Below are 21,051 nucleotides of genomic sequence, written 5' to 3' on the forward strand. Positions count from 1 at the left end.
AACCACTCAGTGGCAAACATGATCTTCCACAAATGGGGTCAACCTTGCTGCGACCTTTTTGCCTCTCCCATCTTTGTCATGTTCCCTTCTCAGGAACAGCCCCCGAAAGATGCTCTAGTTCATGCTTGGCCTCCAAGTCTACTCTATACATTTCCACCATTACCCCAAATCCGAAATTCCTTCAGAAAGCTCATCATTTGAAGATCAAAGTAATCCTCATTACTCCTTTCTGGCCTCGCCAGGTTTGGGTCACCTTTCTTTGGTCTCATCTTTGTCTGCTGTGAACTCTGGAACCTTTCCAGACCTGTTGTTCCACCTCTCAGGACAGACTCATCCAAGCCTTCAAGGTTTAAAATTGACCGCATAGTTTCTCCAGTTCCAGTGATGGCTAGACATTCCAGGCTTTCATCCCCAGTCCAAGAGATCCTGATATCAGCTCACAAAGCATCTTCTAGGAAGATGTTTAAGAGCAAATGGAAAATGTTCTCTATTTGGGCTCAGCAGAAGTTGATAGATCCTTTTACAGCTCCTGTTCCTGTGATTTTAGACTTCCTGGCCTTTCTTTTTCAGAACAGAGCCAGCTGTTCCACAGTGAAGGTTCAGTTGGCAGCCATTTTGCATTTCCATGTTGGGGAAAACTCTGCTACCCCAGCTTCCTCCAAACTATGTAACATTTTTCTCAGGGGCACCTTTTTACTTCGTCCCTCAATCAAAGATCCAACCCAACTTGGTATCTTACTTTGATTTTGCAAGCCTTGGTTCTTCCTCCCTTTGAACCAGCAGCTAAAGTAGATCTGAAATTTCTCTCCTGGAAAACAGCCTTTTTGGTAGCTATTACTTCAGCGAAAAGACTTTCTGAACTCCAAGCCCTGTCTGCTAAACCTCCTTATTTGATCTTCCATAAGGACAGTTTTCTTACAGACCACTCCATCCTTTTTACCTAAAGCAGCCACAGAAGACAATATCAATCAGTCCATTCATCTCCGGTTTTCTTCTCCAATTTCCAGAATAAGGGAGAATACACACTACATCTTCTGGATGTTCATAGGCAATTATGTTTTTATCTGGACAGGACAAAATCCTTTAGAAAATCTGTCCAGCTGTTTATATCTTTTTCAGACTCGAGGAAAGGCACAGCAGTTACTAAACCTACTCTGACCGGATGGTTGTAAGATTGTATCTCATTTGTTTATTCATCAAAAGGTATGTGCTTACTGGTGCATGTCAAAGCTCATTCAACTAAATGAGATCTGTAAAAACTTCTCAAGCCTTTTCCTCGAGAATGTTGATTGATGAAATCTGTGCAGCTGCCTCTTGGTCAAGGCCTCATACTTTTACTTCTCATTACAAACTAGACATTATTTCCAGGAATAGAGCCATTTTTGGCCCTACAGTGCTTCAGAATATCCTTCCATAAGGGCCATCCTAGTTTCTGTGTAGCTGGAGGACTCTGTCCCTCAGTTCAAGGAATGAATGAAAATGACATAATCAGATAAAGAAGTTATGTTCTTACCATAATGTTCCATCTGTGTTCTCTATTTCCATTCTTCCTTAACCTCCCCACTCTCCTTCCCCCGGCCTCTTTTACATGTAGAACTGATGGAGTTGGTCTCTCTCAGGAACTGTAGTTCCTGGGTTGAGCTCACAAACCTTTTTCTTCTTCTATATCTGTATAGATATCTTAGCTGTATAATATTTAGCAAACTCGATCTGAGGTATTCTGGGGAGAAGGAGGCTTTATAGAATGGAGAGGAGGAGCTTGAGCATTGAATATTGAGCTTGGAAAACAACTGAGTCGGATCCGAGGTCAGATCAAAAACCCACAGGTCGAGGAAGAATGAAAATAGACAACACAGATGAAATATTATGATAAGAACATAACTTCTTTTTTATATGCCCCACTAATTATCCCTTTTTTAACAGCTACTTCTGTTCTAGAGTCAGCTAAAAACTCTACTAGAACAAGTGTTTCACTTAAAATCTGTCTATCCCTTTCTGTTTGCCTGTACTTTGATATCAAGCCCTGGTAGGGAAGGCAGTCTCTAGCCTGCAATTCATGGCCTCATCCCACTTTATTACCTTTCCTGCTTAAGTTATTTGCTCTCGATATTTGGTTCCTTTGCTAGGTTTCTCCAGTTAATTCCAGCCCCTGTTGCCTATTTTCTGTACCCTTACTTGCAATAATCTATATTAGCAAAATCTCCTTTTTCCATTCTCGTATTACCTTAGTTCTTAGAATACTTTCTGCTACTTTACAAATATAATATTCTGTATGGTTTATCTCATATTTTTCTGGCATAACTAAAAAGGATTTGTTTTGTCTTTGGCTCCTGAGTTCATGAAATGTCTTAATTTATCTGATGTTGTTTTAACTTGCTGTTTAATACCATTGCAGGGCTAGCCACCCAGTGATATAAAATGTTGGCTATAGAAGATGGTCACAGTTGATGTGACACCCTGACCCCATATGAAAATGGGAAAAAAGGGGCTATGGATGGATGACTGCATCTATCTATTTGATATTCTTCTTAATTTGTGGGTCTTTTGTTCAGCTATACATGTTAAGAAGTTTCTTCCCTTTATTATATAGTTTAGAAATGCTTATGGACCACCATGGTGGTTTGCCTTTAAACTTCCTCATTCATTTTGATCTATTTCTGACTGCCAAATGAATGCATGTGTCCATGTGTGACTAGACCTTTTCTGTATAAGTCTTTGCACTGTCACCATTATGGGTATTACTGTTGTACTCAGATTTGGAGACTTCATCATAAAGTTGCAGAAAATTTGTATATTTAAACTCCTTGACTTTTATAATATTTGCTTCTGATGGTTTTAAAATGTTGATGGAGAAGGCTACTAGTTTGTTTTCTGACTTGTCCAGTGAAGGGATACCTTGAGAAAGGTACATACAGACTCTAAGTTTGTTAGGACCAACTCAGGTATATTCTGTCCTCTAATGGTTTCCTTAACAATCTGCTCCAGGGAGTTTTTGTTTATAAAATGTAAGAATTTTTGTGCATATCCTATGTTAGTGGAATAGGGCTGTCATTTTATTACTGGGTAGATGAAATCACAGTCTTCCTACTTATTTTGAGTTAATCAAGAATACTTAAGAATGTTGTTTGATATTCTGGAGACATAGAAGGGATCCTGTATTTAGCTATGATCTAATAGCTGACGGCTCCCTTTTGAAATGTCAGGACTTGAGTGCTAACAAACAGAAAAAAGACCAAAACTGCAGGAGAAGAGTGAATATCCAACATCATTCTTCTCCTAAAAAACATTCTTTCTTGTGAGAAGCAAGCCCTCCTGTACCCCTGAACTTATATATATAATTAACTGAAATCACCATACCTCAGACAGAATATTCCAAGAAATGGCAGTCACAGACATAGTATAACTAAGTCTAGATATTCTACCATTCCGTCTTGGCATTAAAAGAATCGCCATAGCAAGTGTCTACATTTCAAACTGTTACTGGTCTCTGACCATATTTAGCTTGATTTGAATCTCTCTCAAAGCTCTGCTTGTGGCTGTCTAGGTATCTGTCTCAAAGTAATGTGGTCTGTAACAAATATGGATACAACACCACAGTTACCACCAGGCCTGAACAAGTGGTAAGCACAAAACCCAGATACGGAGGAAAAGTACTCTGGGCTATTAAACCAGGTTTCAGTAACAAAACATGCCATGAAGTACTGCAAATGCAGGAGGGCCTCACGGTCTTGCATTTTGTTGTTTAGATTACTAGCATTAAATAGGGCCACTTTCATACAGTCTACCGGTTTGTTTGCATTGTAAGTTAGGTTGGGAGATCAAGCAGCTGGACCCTGACTAAAAAAGGCACAGTGGAGGTAGCAAAATCTTTTGCCCATATGTGGAAGTCTTGGAGTGAGAGGTGCAGACTGTCTTTGGTGAAGCAAATACAGTTATTGAGCATCTCATCCCGTGTTGACTTATACTGGACCCCACTAGATTGACAGCAGTTGTTTAGCCAGTAAGAGCCATTCATTTTTTCTTTATACTTTGGCATTCTTTTTGGTGATGGAAAGATTTCAGTCAATACTGGAGTTTTTCCTGCATGTGTGACATGCATGAAGAGCTCTTTCATGTCTTTGTCTCTCCTCTTCCCTCAGAGGTTTGCATGCCATGTCATTTACCCCACAGTTCACCATGTTGTACTCATTTTATCTGGTTTAGTGGTCCTTATGGCCCTTGTAACTTTGACATTTTTGGCTCCTGACAGACAGCTGACTGTAAATATGCTTTTGTCCACTTCTTGAATATGGAATCAGTGTGCCCAGCTATGGAGTCACCACTCACTAATGTGTTTCTATTTGTGTTTAATGACTGCTTTGGTGCAATGGGTCTGTGATGTGCTGTTTCCCGGTGACTTTCAGATGTTATCACTAATTGGTGCTGGAGTGCTTGGTTAATGCTGGGCCTTGCACCTATGTATCTACTCTGGTTTTTAAAAGGATTTTTTTTTAAATGCCTTGGTATATCATAATTTAGTATGGGTATGTGTGGAATGTGATGTAGATGAGTAATACTCAAAGGATATATTTGTTTGTGAGAGTGTAGTCTCAGATTTAGCTAGGTACTGGCATGTTTTGCAAACTGACAGTGACAAATTAAGTAAAACATTATCTGTGAACATCAGGTAATTCTTACCTTGCCTGAGTGTATTAAGTGGAATGAGGCTGACAACAGAGGATAGACTAGCTGGCTGACCTTCAGTTTTTTTGACGAAGAGTGCAAAGTATATTAAGGTAGAATAAGATAATATAATAGTGTTTCTGATTCTGGATTAAAATATTAGTTTAAAGAAAAATAATCATAAACATAAAGTAATTTAGACTGAGCACTAATTTATCAGTATGCAGTAAATATTCTAATCTCGATTGACAATAACATCAGTCTTGCAGATGCTAAGGGTGAATAAGAGAAGATATACCATTTTGATTGATTCAAGGTGAAATAACAGATTTAGATAAAATTGCATAAAGTTAGGTTCAAGCACCAAAACAAAGTATGTAGTAAATAATTGGGTCTAGACTGGCTTTAGCTATGAGATCAGTTTAGAAGTGCAATGATGTATTTGCTGCTTTAATCTGTGATTTGTACTGCTGTGACTAGAAGATGTTTTTAGTATGGTTTCTAAGACAGAATTTAAAACTGAAAGCGGGTGTATTTTTTTTAAACAAGAAACATCTTTATTAAATTAACGAGTATGACATAGGCAATCTTACATTTATATAAATGTAAATAAACCATATCAAAACAATTTCAGTTAAAAGCATTATGCATTACAAACCATGCTGACATAACTATAGCTGCAGACATTATATACATCACTTATAATATATCCAGTCATTGTCAAACATTACATAGCTCACTCAAATCCTGCCTTCTTTTAAATCTTGTTTCTCCTCTGCATGTATTGATCCCACAGTTCCCATTTTTTTCATATGTAGTTTGCTCTTACCCTTTTCTAAAGTTTTCAGTTCCAGTTGTTTTATCTCTGTTACTACCTTTGCTTCTTCTAGTAAAGTTGGTTCAGACTTTGATTTCCATTTTCTACTAATTGCTTTTTTGGCAGCCATTATAATTAGATTCAGCAGGGCCTTACTATGTCTAGGCAATTCCGATTCTGTAGCATAGCTCAAAAAATCATTTCCTTGGTTACATGAATTTGCACACCCAGTATCTCCGACAGAGCAGTCTGGAGGGAATCTTTAAAGTTTGCCAACTCATTAAGCTCCCCAGAAATTATGCTCCCATTTACTTCTTTCTTCCCTGTCACACTTCCAATGTTTGCAGTCTACCTGAGGAAAAATTCTTTGGAGTCTACTTGGGGTATAAAAATACCTATGTAAACACTTCCAGGCAAAGATTCTAAATCTTCTAGACTTTGTTGCATATTTGGGAGACATACATATATCCCCTAATAGTTTCTTTGTGACTTGCTTATCCATTCTCTCTTCCCAATCCTTTCTAACCTCCTCTGATTGATTGATAGTTATCATGCAATATTTTATATGCTGTACTAATTATTCCCTTCTTAATGGCAACTTCTGTTCTAGATTCTACTAAAAAACTCTACCAGTGCTGGCCTTTCATTTAGGATCTCCCTATTTCTTCTCTTTACCAGTACTCTGATATCAATCCTTGATGGGTAAGGCAATCTGTAACCTGCAGTCCAAATACGTTCTTGCCGCCTTCCCATTCTATTCCATTTCCCTCTCTAGTTATCTGCTCCCAATACCTTGGTTCTTTTGCCAGTTTTCTCCAATAAATTCCACCACTCTCTTGCGAATTGTCTGTATCCCTAATTGCAGCTATCCCTATCAACAGAATCTCCTTTCTCTGGCTTAGTTCTTAGAATACTTTCTGCTACTTTATCAATATAATATTCTGTACAATTATTGTTATTCTCCTTAAAGGTCTGCATCCAAAATCCCAGTCTCTCCTTGTTTCTTAAACTTTCTCCCTATGTCATCATCATCTTTTTCCAAATTGAATTATAGATTTCTGCTTGTACTATGTATAGGAGCCTTAACTGTGTTCTGAAATACCCCTTCAAGTCGGGTAATCCCAATCCACCTTGTTCTGTTGGAAGGATAAGCTTATCCCACCTGACTCTTGCCATCTCCCCCTCCCAGATAAAATCCTTCAGCTCTTTATTAATTTCTATCCACAACGTCTCCTCTGGTTGATAAAAATATGCCTGACCTGTATATAAGACTAAAGGGACTAAAACATTTTAACTGCTTGCATCTTACTATAGATATGCATATAACAGAGCTTCCATTTTCTCAGTTTTTGTATTATCTTTTGTTTAGTTTCTTCACACATATCCCTGGCTGCCACACTGGGAACATTTTTAATCTGTACTCCTAAATACTTCATTTTATTATGTCCCCATAAATATGGATATTGCTGAACCAAATTGTGTGTGGGTACATAATTTACTGCTATTGTCTTTGTTTTAGCGTCATTAGTTTTGTATCCCCAAAAGATTTGGAACTGTCTCAACACTATAATGTCCCTTTCTGGTTTTGCCAGGTATAAAATAATATCATCTGCAAATAGAACCAGCTTTTCTTGACTACCATACCAATCATATCCTTGAATTTCTGAGTCCTTTATTTTCTTTGCCAGTGGTTCTAAATATAATCAAATAACAAATGAGAGTGAAGACACTCCTGTCTGGTTCCTCTGCTTAGGCAGAAATTATCAGAGAGGACCCTTCTCAATTTAATTTTTGCCTCTGATCCCTCATATATCCTCCTAATGTTGTGTCTTTCGGCTTTTCCCGGTTAGGGGTCGCCACAGTGGAACTCCGGTCTGGTAATGATTGGCAGTTGATTTTTATGTGCTGAGTTGCCAGCCCTAATGCACAACCTTCAACGAAGGTACGCTCATGTCTCCACGCAGAAGACGCTCTAGCTGAGAGTCGAACCGGTCAGTGTCTTACTGTGTGGCAACAACGCTACTGCAGCACCACATTCACCCTTTAATTTTATCAGGGAATGCAAATGCTTCCATTGTTCTGCTCATAAAGTCCCAGCTTACCCTATAAAATGCTTTCTGTGTATCAAGCCCCACCAACAACAGTGGTATTTTCTTAACATTCTGCTTCCCTCTCGATTATCATTGTTCTGTTAATGTCAAATGTTTGCTTCCATCCACAAAACCACAGTGATCCATATCTGTCAAGTTTGGCATCACTTTTGACATTCTTTTAGCCATTATAGACATAAAAACATTATAATGGTTTATTATTGAAATGGGTCTTTTTTTTGAAGCTGGATCTGATGGATCTTTACCCTTGTTAGGTATTACATCTACCACACCTTTCTTCCAGGATGTTGGTACATCTCTTCCTCTTAAAATACTGTTAAACAAAACCTTCCATATCTTTATCAGTTGTTTCCCTCCTAGCTTCCAAACTTCCATAGTAATGCCATCTATTCCTGGGGACTTTCCTGTAGATTGGTTAAACATCACCATTTTTATCTCATCTCCTCCTATTCTGTTAGTAATTGAGCCTCCTCTATCTCTAACCTTGGCATATTTAATTCTTGCATAAACATTTCCATTTCTTTTCTTGATTTCCATATTTCTTTGCGTTATAGAGACTTTCATAGAATTTCTGAAATATTTCTAATACTTCTACAGGATCCCATGTTCTCTTCCTTGTTATAGGCTGCCTTAGCTTGGTGACAGCCCTTTCTACTTTCTGTTGCCTGAGTTGTTGTGATAAAAGTTTTTGTGTTCTACAGTTACTATACAAAAACAGTTGCTTAACAGCAGTCTTTCTAAACTCATTCATTTTATTTAAGGTACTCCTTTATTTACTGTTTAGCATTCTGTATTTGCTTCTCTTCTTGTATGAGATTCCCCCTATTTTGCAATACTTTAATATTTGTCAGTCCCTCTAAATAATTCTTATTACTTCTTCACCATATCTCCCTTTCTTTTATTTCCACCCTATTTTTAAACTCCACTTTAATTTTAACTCACTCTGTAGCTATATTTTCAGAAGGAATTTCTGTCTATTCTAATAGCCCTTGAATAATGTCCACTACCCATTCCTTAAATGCCTCTCTTTTCAACAGATAGGTGGGAAAGCACTAGTGTTTCATTTTTATTTCATTACCCTGTATTTTTATTTTTGTTATTATTGGCTCGTGATTTGAAAATAGTTATTGAGTGCATATCAAGACTTTCAATTAAATTAACTTTTTCCTGTGATAGGTAAATTCTTTCTAGCCTATCACAGTTTTTGTATCTTGGGAAGTAATATGTAAATTCACTCTTAACTCCTAGTACTGAAGTCACACTTTCCATGCCAAATATTTTCATACATTTTTTTAAATCTACCCTCCTTTGTTATATTTTCCCTTCTGGGCATCCCAGATACATCTTCACTATTGCAAATCAAATTCCAGTCTCTACCTATAGGTAATATTCCTTGCTGAAAGCTAATTGTTTCTCCCAGAATTTTCCTAAGCTCCATTATAGCAGTTTCTGTTAGAATATATATATATATATATATATATATATATATATATATATATATATATATATATATATATATATATATATAAATACACACACACACACACACACACACACACACACACACACATGGCAGTGTAATCCTTCTCCCTTAATAGTAGCCCCTTATTACTACAAATCTACCATTATTGTCTTTTTTATCCTCTTCTGTCACTATTGGGGCTCTTCTTGCAACTAATATAAGTACTCCTCTCCTCCTTTGCTCCAGGTATTCCACTGAATAACCATTCTGAAAACCTTTCTTTATCAAATTCACATGTTCAGTTCTTTCCAAGTGTGTCTACTGCAGCATAGCTATTTGCACTCTACATGTTTAATGTAGTTTACTACTCTGTATTTTTTGTATTTATCTGTGAGACCATTTATGTTTAAAGACACTACAGAAAGAATCATATTCTTGAAAAATTATTATTCCCACCTTTTATGTATAACAGTTTTTTTGTTAGATGCCTAATTCCAGCTTTTGTGTTACATGCATGTACTATTTGACAGGTTAATCTTTTATACAGTTGTTTCTTGTCATCTCCATTTGAGCCTATGCCACATCTTACAGAACTTTTTGTTTTATTGAAAACATTCAAACAAAAAATACAAACACACCCCAATACCCCCTAAAGCCTATTAACTTAATAATAACATACAAAACTATGTGATCTTCCTATTAGGAGGGTAAAACTTCAATATTTGAGCAAAATATTCCAATATGACAGACACATACGCACACACACACACACACACACACACACACACACACACACACACACACACACAGACTTGAGATCACCTAAAACAAAGGTTATCCATGCTAAGATACATGATACAGCCTGTGGTTCTATTAAGCACTATCTGGTTTTGTCTTTTCTTTATAGTTCTCTCAGCTGGGAAAACACTTGAATGCTTTCAGAAAACATTTTCTCCAAGCCATTTCTTTTTATTAGATTGTCTGCTAGAGCCATGAGAACTAGACACTAAACTGTTTACTAGAAAAAAGCTTTATAATATTCAATATTCTTTTTCATTTAGTTGCTTTTTCTTAAAACTTGCTACTAGATTAAGCTAATGGCCTTAACCCAGTCATTTCCCTATGCAAGAATGAGAAAAAGTGCACTATTTTTTGTCATGCTCTTTTAAACATATATTATTTTACATTGCAGTGCCTACATTTCTTGAAACTTTAAAACTGAACAAGGATAAAGAGAGAAGAAGGGAGAACAAAATAAAAACAAACAAGATCACCCACTTACATTAGTATCCCCATTACACTTAAGAATAACTGAAAAATACTTTATAACATGCAAAGAAAATCATGCACCATTAATATAATATCAAGTAAAAAAATTATTTGCTTACAGTTAACTTTCCCCTCCTCTTCCCCTGTCCTGAGTATTTTTCCAAACATTAATTACATGAAGTAGGACATATGCTTTATAGACCCCTGCAAGCTTAACAATGTCCAAAAAATTCAATATTTCTAGATTTTCTTGTTTTGTCATGTTTCACAAATATAATTGTTGCTTTGTAATCCCACATTTGTCAGTTTCCAAGCTATTGATTTTATTCTCCAAATGTTAATGACATGAAGTAGGGCATATGCTTTAGAGTCCCCTACAAGTTTAACAAAGTCCAAGAAAGTCCAATATTCCAGATTTTCTTGTTCTATTCCAGTTCATCTCCATCTCCCAAACCCTGTCTCTTCATTTCCAACATACTCTTGATTTTTATAGTCAGCTCTTGTGCTTTTTTTCCCTTCTCTCAAGCATTTTCCATCGAAACACTCGAAGAAGGTTTCACTGGCACAGTCTCTCTTTGGTCTTTATTACCATAAGAACAAGAAGCAGAATATCCTTCTGTTTCACACAGATGATATACTTCATCAGAAAATATATTGTTCCAACAGGGGAAAATATTTTGAAGATAGCTTGGTACAGCAGTTTGAATCTCACACCTGCTTCCCGATATTCCCAGAATAATGGAATAAATTTATTCTTCTGCCTGGTGTATAATGAGTAGTCATTCTCCATAAATACTCTGCTGTCTCCCACTTCTAGTACTTTGTCCTTCTGTCACAGTTTTGTTAGAATCAATTCCATCTGCTGGTAAGATTGTATCTTTACTGTTAAAGATCTAGGTTGTTTTCTCATAGCCAGGTTTGTAGCATTCACACGGTGTGCCCTTTCAATTAACAATTCCTGTTATGGAATACCAGTCCAGGTGCTTATTTCTCCTTTCATAAAATTAATACAGTCTGTTCCTTTTAGCTTTTCAGGTACAGCAGAAAATCTCAGGTTTTCCCTATGTGCTCTGTTATCAAATGTTATTATTTTTTTAAACGTGTCTTCTTGTGCAGTCTCATACTCAGCCAACCTTTTCTTCATTTTGACCTCTGAGGCTTGCAGTTTTAGTACCTTATCTGAATATCTGATTAGAGCTTCTTCCATTTTTTCTAGCCTTTTATTGTTTGAGTTGATATACTCCATCGGTGTTTCATTTATTTTAGTCAGGTCTGTGTGCAGTTGCCTTATACTTTCCTCTATTTTTCTGGAAGTCATGTTTGGAGCTTGCACTGCTTTTTGCTGAACAGCTGCAGTACATTTCCCAGTCAGTGTTTTTCGTTGCCCTTTGTAGCTGATTTTCCTTCAGGTCCTCTTTTTTCCTGGCAGTGCACTTACTAACCAATTACTGAAATGTACTCAGAAATCTAGGTCCACTAACTTTCTCTGCTACGTTTTCACACTGGGAAAGCTAGAATTAAGCTGTTGCTCAATGTGAAGCCATCTTGGAAGTCCCAAAAGTGCCTGGGTTTGTCAAATTTTGCATTGCATGGTACTGCACAGAGTGCTGCCCAGCACAGATAAATGTATTCTTTGAAGAGGATTGTCATGCACCATTGAGATTTGAGCTTTATTTTCAGGAAAAAATAGAAAGAAAACATGGCAAATTCTCCTTTTGTGTAAGTATATACAACCCCTTTAATATTCCTCATTAAAAAAAACATTCTTAGTTTCTGCTTTATCTAGGATAATTTCATAGTTTTTCGCTATTATGTTCTGCGAGTCCTACACCATTTTCCATAATGTTAGGATAGTTTACTCTGTTATCTCTTTCTTCGTTGTATAATGGAGTTTTTTCTTCCTGGGCACTGCTCAGTCAGACTTTCCCAGTAAACAAATGCCAGTAAATAAATGAAAATTAATTTCTAAACCTATATCAGATATTATTCTCAACAAACAGATTCAGTCCTCCATTTGTTCTCATTTTAAGGATTCACAGGAATGGATTTTTGTGTAACATGGATCCTAGACTACATCTGCATATATTTCTATGACTAAAGAAATATGAAAATTGTATTATCTTTTTCCTTTTATACCATTTATTAAGCTGGCTTGTCCAATAGGAGATCAAATTATCTCCTTCTAGATAGCTTCTTGCATTGGATTCTGCTGTGTTTCCAGAGACCACTTAAAGGGACAGCCAAAGTACATTCTACCAGAGCTGATGCTACATTCTGACTTTGGTCTGAGGCTGGTCACATTCTCAAGACTTCAGCCTGTTGAGCTCCGCCTGCTCTGCCCATAATCCATTTCCCTTTAGGGTTTCCTCGGATCTCATTTGCCACACTTCCTCGATAGCAACATGGTTGAGTGCTGTAGAGTTTGTGTATCTTTTTTGGGTGTTTAGCCTAGTTTTTATCCTCTACCCTGTGTGTTTCTGTTAGCAGGTTACTGTATAGTTGTTTAGTGTGCTGTGTAGTGCTTTCATGTTGTGGGTTAGAGTTTTTAGGTTGGCAGGTAGGGTTCCTGTCTTTTTCCCCACTCTTTATTGTTATAGTTGTTAGTGTGTGGTGTCATTTGCTAGCCATTTGTGGTTGTCCTTTCTAGAGTAGCTTTAGGTTAGGTTAGGTAGGTCAGTTCTTAGTGTTATTGAGTTACTGTGTGTTATTGTGTTATTGGTATGGATAAGGGGGTTTAAAAAGTGCTTACACTATAGGCATAATCTCCCCTCTCAGGATGCATGATTTGTGCTTTTATTGTTTAGGGGTGGACCACTTGAACTCCACTTGTGCCAGCTGTGAGCCATTTGGCCCACATGAGAGAGCCAAGTTGGTTCTTAAGTTCTTCTGCTAGCTGGCAAGTCCTGTTTTTCCTCCTCCAGCAAAGGAGATAAGTCTCACTGAAGCTCTAAGGACCCCATGGCTGCCAAAGGAGATCGAAAGTGCTTGATTCCAGCTTTGACTTCATCTACTCCACTGATGCTGAAGGTCCCAAGGACCTCGGCTTCCCCAACGACTTTGGCTCCTTCATTGGGTACGACCACCTTGGACCCAATCTCATTCAGCACCAGTGGTGGAGAAGGCTCCATCTACCACCTTCTTTGTCCTGAGCCCCTTCCTTTTGAAAGTTTTCCTGTCAGGCAGAAGTTTTTCTCCCTTTTCTCTCTCCACCCCATGGGTGTCTTCAGATTCTTTCCATTCTCTGCCTTGGATATGAGCTTCCCCAGTTCGGGTCCTGTCATTGGAGACCTCATCTGGTAGGCAAGTCTCCAAGCCTTCTGTGGTGGCTTCATCAGCTCAGTTGTCCCAGTTAGTTAGGAGTTTAGGACCTGCAGATTTGGAACAGTTGATGAAGTCCTTTTTACAGGCACAAATGCAGTGAGGGCTTATTCCTTATCCTCACCCCGAAGCTTTGGCTCTGTTACCATGGTTTCCTACCTACTGCCCGTCAGCTTCAACGTTGTTTGAGCATGTTGCCTTCCCAATTTTAGAGTCTGATCTGAAAAATTGGCTGATTTCAGTGCCAGCCCATAACTTAGTTTCCTCAACTCTGGTTTCATTGGAGCTGAGTGGGCCCCAGAGTCAGTAGATCGATGCATGGGTGTCAGGGTTGGGTTTGACAATTCTTGTTTGAAGGTCATCCCTCCCACTTGGGGCTTCTGTTCTGGATAGTTTGGCTCCAGTATTGAAGTCAGAGTGGGTAGGAGTGGTCACTGGTTCTGTAGCTTCCTCAGGGTTTTCAGTCTGTGGGTTTGGTGGTTCCAGTAAGCCTGCTTTGGCCTCCACCTTTAACATTGTGGAAAGGATGTTCTTCCACCAAGAGAAAGAGTTGTCAGGTTCAGCCAGTGCCTCCAGCCTTTGACATCTGCACCTGTGGATATGATTCAACCTTTTCCAGGACAACTCACTCCGGGTGGCCTCCAGTCTGCTCTTTCATTAGGGCCCCTGGACTCTGCTGCTTCCCCTCTGGACTTCCCAGGGTAGGAGGTTTCTGACAAGTGGTGTTGAAAAAATAAAAGAAGCATGTGGACTCCCCATAAGAATCCCTCACTGAGGACACTGACCTCAAGGAAGGAAAAAATCCCCCCCCTCATGAAGACACCTCTTTTGGTGACCTTTTGGAGCTGCTTCAAAAATTTGGGGATGGACCACCAAAGCCCTGTCTCCTGAGGCATTGCTTGTGGCACCACACTTCTATGAGGCTGTGTAACTTTGTGGACTGCTTCAAGTCATTCTCTATTAATACCCCCTTTGACAGCTCCTCTCTTTTTGGATCCAAGTTTAAGGACACACTGACCAGGAGTGTGCAGGATGGAAAAAGCTGTCTGCCATGGGAGCGTGTTTTGCTACCGCTCAATGGACCTTTTCTAAGAACCAGAAGAGGGAAAAAGATCACTTCTTCAAGAAACTCAGCAGTCATTCCAGGAAGCTCCTCCTGAGGGTTCCCCCTATGGCAAAGGGGGTATCCACAATGGACTCCATCCATGCAGCGGGGGTAGTCTGCAAATTCAGGTGTTAAATGCAATTTTCTCCAGGAAGTGTTTTCTTTGGCCCTGAAGGATTGCCCGACTGTCCACCCCCAGAAGCAGTCGGGAGTTGATTGCAAAAACTTAGGAGGCCATCACCTTGGACACTTAGATGTTGAAAGTTGTATCCTGTGGCTATACATTTCCATTTTTAGATACTCATAATTTGAAACTGAAACACTTCTAAGATGTGTCACCCTGTTAAAGAGAGGCTGATGTTATCAAAATCTAAAAGTTGTTAGAAAATCAAATCATCTAAGTGGTCCCACCAGACCAACTTGGATCCAGGGTGTATTCAAGATTCTTTTTGGTTTCAGAAAAGAACAGTGACCTCAGACCAGTTTTGGATTTGTGCAAGTTAAACTGCTTCATCAAGCAGACCAAGTTCCGAGTGGTCATTGTGCAGTCTATTCTACCTCTTTTGAGGCAGGGTGATTGGATGTATTCAGTCGACTTCAAAGACGCTTACCATTATATAAAAATTGTGAGGTGATCCAGAAGATTTCTACACTTCCGGCTGGGAGATGATCACTATCAGTTCTGAGCACTGCCCTTTGGGCTCACCACTGCTCCTAGGTGTTCAACAAGTGTATTGCAGTAGTGGCAGCCTGGCTGAAGCTGTAGGGGATTGAAGTCTTTCCTTACCTGGATGATTTGTCCTAACTGCCACCATGAAAGCATTGTTGATCAGAACCAAGGAGACCTTACTCCAGCTGTACAGCCCCTTGGAAATCACAGTCGACTATCAGAAATCTAGTGTTCTTCCTGTGCATTCAACAGAGTTTATAGGTTGCCATGTGGACACAGTTTCTCAGATCGTAAGGCTACCAGTTTTCAGAGTGTTGGCCCTGTGGGGTCTTGCTGTAGTGTTGCTATCATGTCTGAAACCCCTGGCTCATCTGGTTCTCTGGCTACTGGGAGCTTGACTCCTGTCACAAAATACTACATGAGGATTCTGCAGTGGATGCTGGTGGGGCAATGGTCCTTTCTGATGCACCTTAGAGTGTTTTTAGTTGTATTGATGGAGATTTTTCAAAAGCAAATCAGGTGGTGGTTGAAGTCTCCCTTGGTTTCCATTGGGAGATAGGTCACCATGGACACCTCTCTTCTAGGCTGGGGGTGCATTACAAGGGGAAGACTATCGAAGGGACCTGGTCCAGTACTAAGGCCAGTCTTCACATCAGTGTTCTGTACTTGTAGATGGTCCTCCTGGTGTTGGAGGCATTTCAGAATGTCCTTCCCTAGGGTGTGATTTCATTTCAGACTGACAGCATGTCTGTGGTGTGGCACTTGAACAAACAAGGGGGAACCCATTCATACCCTCTTTGTCAGGAGACCATGAAGGGTTGGCAGTGGGTGATTTCATCTCAGTGTTTTCTGACTGCAGTGCATATCCTGGGGAGACGCAGCATATTAGAGGACAATTTGAGCAGAAACATTCTTTTTCCACATGAGAGGTCTGTGAGTCTGAGAGTGGTCACTCTGATTATTTTGCTGCTGGGCACTCTGTGCTGTGAACTGTTTGTATCCCCTTACAACATCAAACTGCAGCAGCTATTATGCCTTAATCCCTCCACAGGGACATCACCCAGGAATGCTCTTCTGTATGCTTGGTCCCCAGATTTCCTTTACTCCTATCCCCAACTCCATTTATAACATTTCTTCAGAAGGTAGCCCTCTAAGGGTTTGGATTCCTTTTCAGACTTCATAAAGGTTGTTTTTGACTTCTTGGTGGATTTATTTCACTCAGACTCAAGTTATTCTACTATGAACCGGCAGCTTGCAGCCATTTCCAATTTCCACATTAGTAGAGACAATATGCCTTTAGTGGCTCTCAAGATCTCCAAGGCTTTCCTTAAGGGTACCTTTTTGTTATATCCTCCAGTTAGGGACCCTTCTGCTATGGTTGATTTAAAGTTTTTATCTTAGAAGACTGTTTTTGGTAGCACTTACTTCCACCAAGTGAGTTCCAGAACTGTATCCCCTCTCATCAGTACCTCTGTACCTAGTTTTTCATAAAGACAGGGTTTCTCTGTACATGGACCCATCTTTTCTTCCTAAGGTGCCTGTGTTTAATTCCTAAGTTTTCTAACAAGGGGAGTATTTGCTGCATTGCCCCTATGTTCACAGACAATTCAGGTTTTATTTGGATAGAACAAAATCTTTCAGAAAGTCTAATCAGTTGTTTGGAAGGCCAACTGGGTGTTAATAAAGAAACAAAGTCTAGGGTTACTATGTCCAAGTGACTATCTTATGGTATAAGCAAGTTGGTCACAAGTACCCGAAACTGCACTGATAATCCAAAAAAAGGTACAAGCCAGATAGCCAGTCCCAGATGATAGTTTATTCCGCAAATCCACGAACCAACACTAATAGATCACACTGCAAACCAAAGTACATCTTATGGTATCTCGTTTGGATATAGTTTGAAAGAAAAGCCCTTGTGGGGTAAACTGAAAGGTCATTCCATGAGATCTATGGCTACTTCTTCAGCATTCTTCTCCAGAGATGTGTTGAATAGGATTTGTGCAGGTGCTGCCTGGGTGGGCCTCACACCTTCATGTCCCACTACAAACTGAATGTTCAGCTGAGGTCCAGGGCTTCCTCTGGTTCCTCTGTAATGTGCAATATCTTTTCATGAGACCACCAAATGGTTTTCCCCAACTAGAGACTGTGTCTCACAGGTTGAATCGAGATGGAAAAGACAACATCTGATACAAAAGTTATTTATTTATCATAATGACAGTTCCATGTTGTCCCTTTCTGTTTGCTTCAACCTTTCCTAAGTTTGATCCGTGCCTTTTTTGGCAAGCTTCTTAAATGTAGAAGGACCAGGTCAGGGAGATCTTTCCCCTTTTTCCTTGCATTGTGGGATCCTTCATATTTTTTCTCCACAGGGTTTTTTTGAGTATTGTCAGGTATAGGTGGTATGGAAGTAAAAACACTCCACAGCCTGGAAGCAGAATTCGTAAATAAATAAAAAAGACCAAATCCTTTAATGACACAAGTCAATACAGCAGTAGGAACAAGCGCTTTCGCCCAGGAAAATCCTGGGCTTTATCAAGTAAACAGTCCACACTTTAAAAAGCATTTTCTTATATACTAAGTGTACAAGCTGGAATTGTTAAACAACTAATTAACTCATTAGTATTTAAAAGGGGCTCAACCTTCAGGAGTAAACCACCTTTTTTGTTGCAAAAAATAATGCATAAAATATTGCTAAAATAAATAAATATAACATTATTGAGAATGTACCCCAATCATGCCAATATTAAATGCAATAATTTCAGTATGTTAAAAAATAATGAAATAAAAACCAGAAGGACCAAGAGAACATCGATAAACATAGTTATTATTTCCCAAATTATTCTGAACTGAAAAATGGGTCAAAGCAGGAATCTATGACCTTAGGTTGAATGATAAGATGCAAAAAATCATTCATACTATGTCATAAAAAAGTAAAAGATGTTAGTCAAACTACAATCTTGCCCTCCTAAGCTTCAAGACAGGTTTAATACTAAGAACCCCATTCAACCCTGGAGATCTCCCTGCATCCAGCCTTAATTGCCAGATGAGTTCCCTGTATTCCAGGGTAGATTCCCAATCACCGCTCCTGACATCTTGGCCAACCTGCTCAAGAATCATAAATTTTAAATTAATGTTGGGGCAGGTGAGGGAATGTTTGTAAAAGGCATTAGATTCCTTGTGTTTGGCAATGTCATAAAAGTGCTCGTAAATTCGCTTACAAAATTCCCTTTCTGTCTTCCCTACATAAAAACTAGTACATGTGGTGCAAAACCCAAGATATACCACCCCCCTGGTAGCACACATAAAGTGGCCTTGGGGCTCAATTCTGAACCTCCTAGATGGAATAAACAGTGATGAACTATTAATCAACGCATGGCATTGTGCACATGCACCACATTTAAATGTGCCTCTCGGGAGCTGTTTCACCTTGTTGCTGGAGTTATTATAAACCTTAGTGTTTTTTTCAAAAAGTTCTTTAAAGTTAATTCCCCTTTTTCTTACGAATGTTGGTTTAGATGGCAGAGTATTTTTAAACTTGTCATGAAGGGACAACACTGGCCAATATTTATGAATGATTTTCTCTATCTCATGGGAATTGGAGGAGAATGTATAAATAAAACTGTTCCCCAAAGCCTTAGAGACACTAGGTGTTGAAGGTGTGGACATCAAACAGTTTTGGCCTAGAATTGGTGAATAAATAGAGTTTCTCTTGGCACTGACATCCCTGGAGAGGGTGGTCAAAAGATCTAGGGGTTACCCCCTTTCGGTGAACAAATTATTATTAATTATTTACATGTGGATAAACCCAAGATACCAGTCCTGTTTGGTATTCCTAAAACACATAAGGGACTAGATCCCTTAAGTTTTAGACCGATAGTTGCAGGTGCTGGTGGAATCACTGAACCTTTAGCAAAGTTTATCGATCACTTGACCAAGAACCTTGTAGTCCAACTTAGTCATGTTTGCAAAGACTCTTGGGACTTTTTGCGAAGTGTTTCCACCACTTGTTATTCCCCTGATCTACTCATGGTCACTATTGATATCAAGGACCTCTTCCCTAGTATACCGCACACTGAAGGGTTGGCATGGTTTGGCGAATTTTTATCTGTTGAAACAAATCTGAGTAACAACTTAATAAATCTTGTTATGGACCTTATGGAGATTGTACTACAGAATAACTTCATCTTCTTTAATGGGGAATTATTTAAACAGTGTAGAGGCATTGCTATGGGAGCTTCTTGTGCCACCTTTTATGCCAATGTTGTGTTACATAGATGGGAGAACAAATTTGTCCTGATTCCATCTTGGGAACAACACATCATGTTTTATAGAAGGTACCTTGATGATATCTGCATTCTCTGGAGGGGCACGAAAGATGAATTGGTTGTTTTTTTGGATTACATTAATTCCACTACCACTTTCCTTCGCTTTACGCATGTGGTCAATGAACACTCGCTACACTATCTAGATGTCACTCTTTATAAAGACTACATCCAAGGCACGTTTCAATCTAGGCTATACCGCAAACCCACCTATTCAAACTCCTTTCTTCACTTCAATAGTGCGCACCCTTTCTACCAGAAAAAGGGAATTGTCAAGGGACAATTCATTAGGGCATGTAGAATGTGCAGCACCTTTGAAGACTATGAAAAAGAGATAGAATGGCTTTTCGGTTTGTTCACCGAAAGGGGGTACCCCCTAGATCTTTTGACCACCCTCTCCAGGGATGTCAGTGCCAAGAGAAACTCTATTTATTCACCAATTCTAAGCCAAAACTGTTTGATGTCCACACCTTCAACACCTAGTGTCTCTAAGGCTTTGGGGAACAGTTTTATTTATACATTCTCCTCCAATTCCCATGAGATAGAGAAAATCATTCATAAATATTGGTCAGTGTTGTCCCTTCATGACGAGTTTAAAAATACTCTGCCATCTAAACCAACATTCGTAAGAAAAAGGGGAATTAACTTTAAAGAACTTTTTGAAAAAAACACTAAGGTTTATAATAACTCCAGCAACAAGGTGAAACAGCTCCTGAGAGGCACATTTAAATGTGGTGCATGTGCACAATGCCATGCGTTGATTAATAGTTCATCACTGTTTATTCCATCTAGGAGGTTCAGAATTGAGCCCCAAGGCCACTTTACGTGTGCTACCAGGGGGGTGGTATATCTTGGGTTTTGCACCACATGTACTAGTTTTTATGTAGGGAAGACAGAAAGGGAATTTCGTAAGCGAATTTACAAGCACTTTTATGACATTGCCAAACACAAGGAATCTAATGCCTATTACAAACATTCCCTCACCTGCCCAAACATTAATTTAAAATTTATGATTCTTGAGCAGGTTGGCCAAGATGTCAGGGGCGGTGATTGGGAATCCACCCTGCAATACAGGGAACTCATCTGGCAATTAAGGCTGGATGCAGGGAGATCTCCAGGGTTGAATGGGGTTCTTAGTATCAAACCTGTCTTGAAGCTTAGGAGGGCAAGATTGTAGTTTGGCTAACATCTTTTACTTTTTTATGACATAGTATGAATGATTTTTTGCATCTTATCATTCAACCTAAGGTCATAGATTCCTGCTTTGACCCATTTTTCAGCTCAGAATAATTTGGGAAATAATAACTATGTTTAT

At 39.0% G+C, this 21,051-nt stretch overlaps 1 protein-coding gene across 2 annotated transcripts in view; it reads left to right on the forward strand.

The window, feature by feature from the left end:
* TTLL9 (tubulin tyrosine ligase like 9) overlaps positions 1-21,051 on the forward strand; it is a 787,629-nt gene that overhangs the window by 421,784 nt on the left and 344,794 nt on the right. The gene's annotated exons all lie outside the window — the stretch shown is intronic.

The sequence above is a fragment of the Protopterus annectens genome, chromosome 12.part0, assembly GCF_019279795.1.
Source record: "Protopterus annectens isolate FY-2018-M chromosome 12.part0, PAN1.0, whole genome shotgun sequence".
NCBI classification, from domain to species: Eukaryota; Metazoa; Chordata; order Ceratodontiformes; family Protopteridae; genus Protopterus; species Protopterus annectens.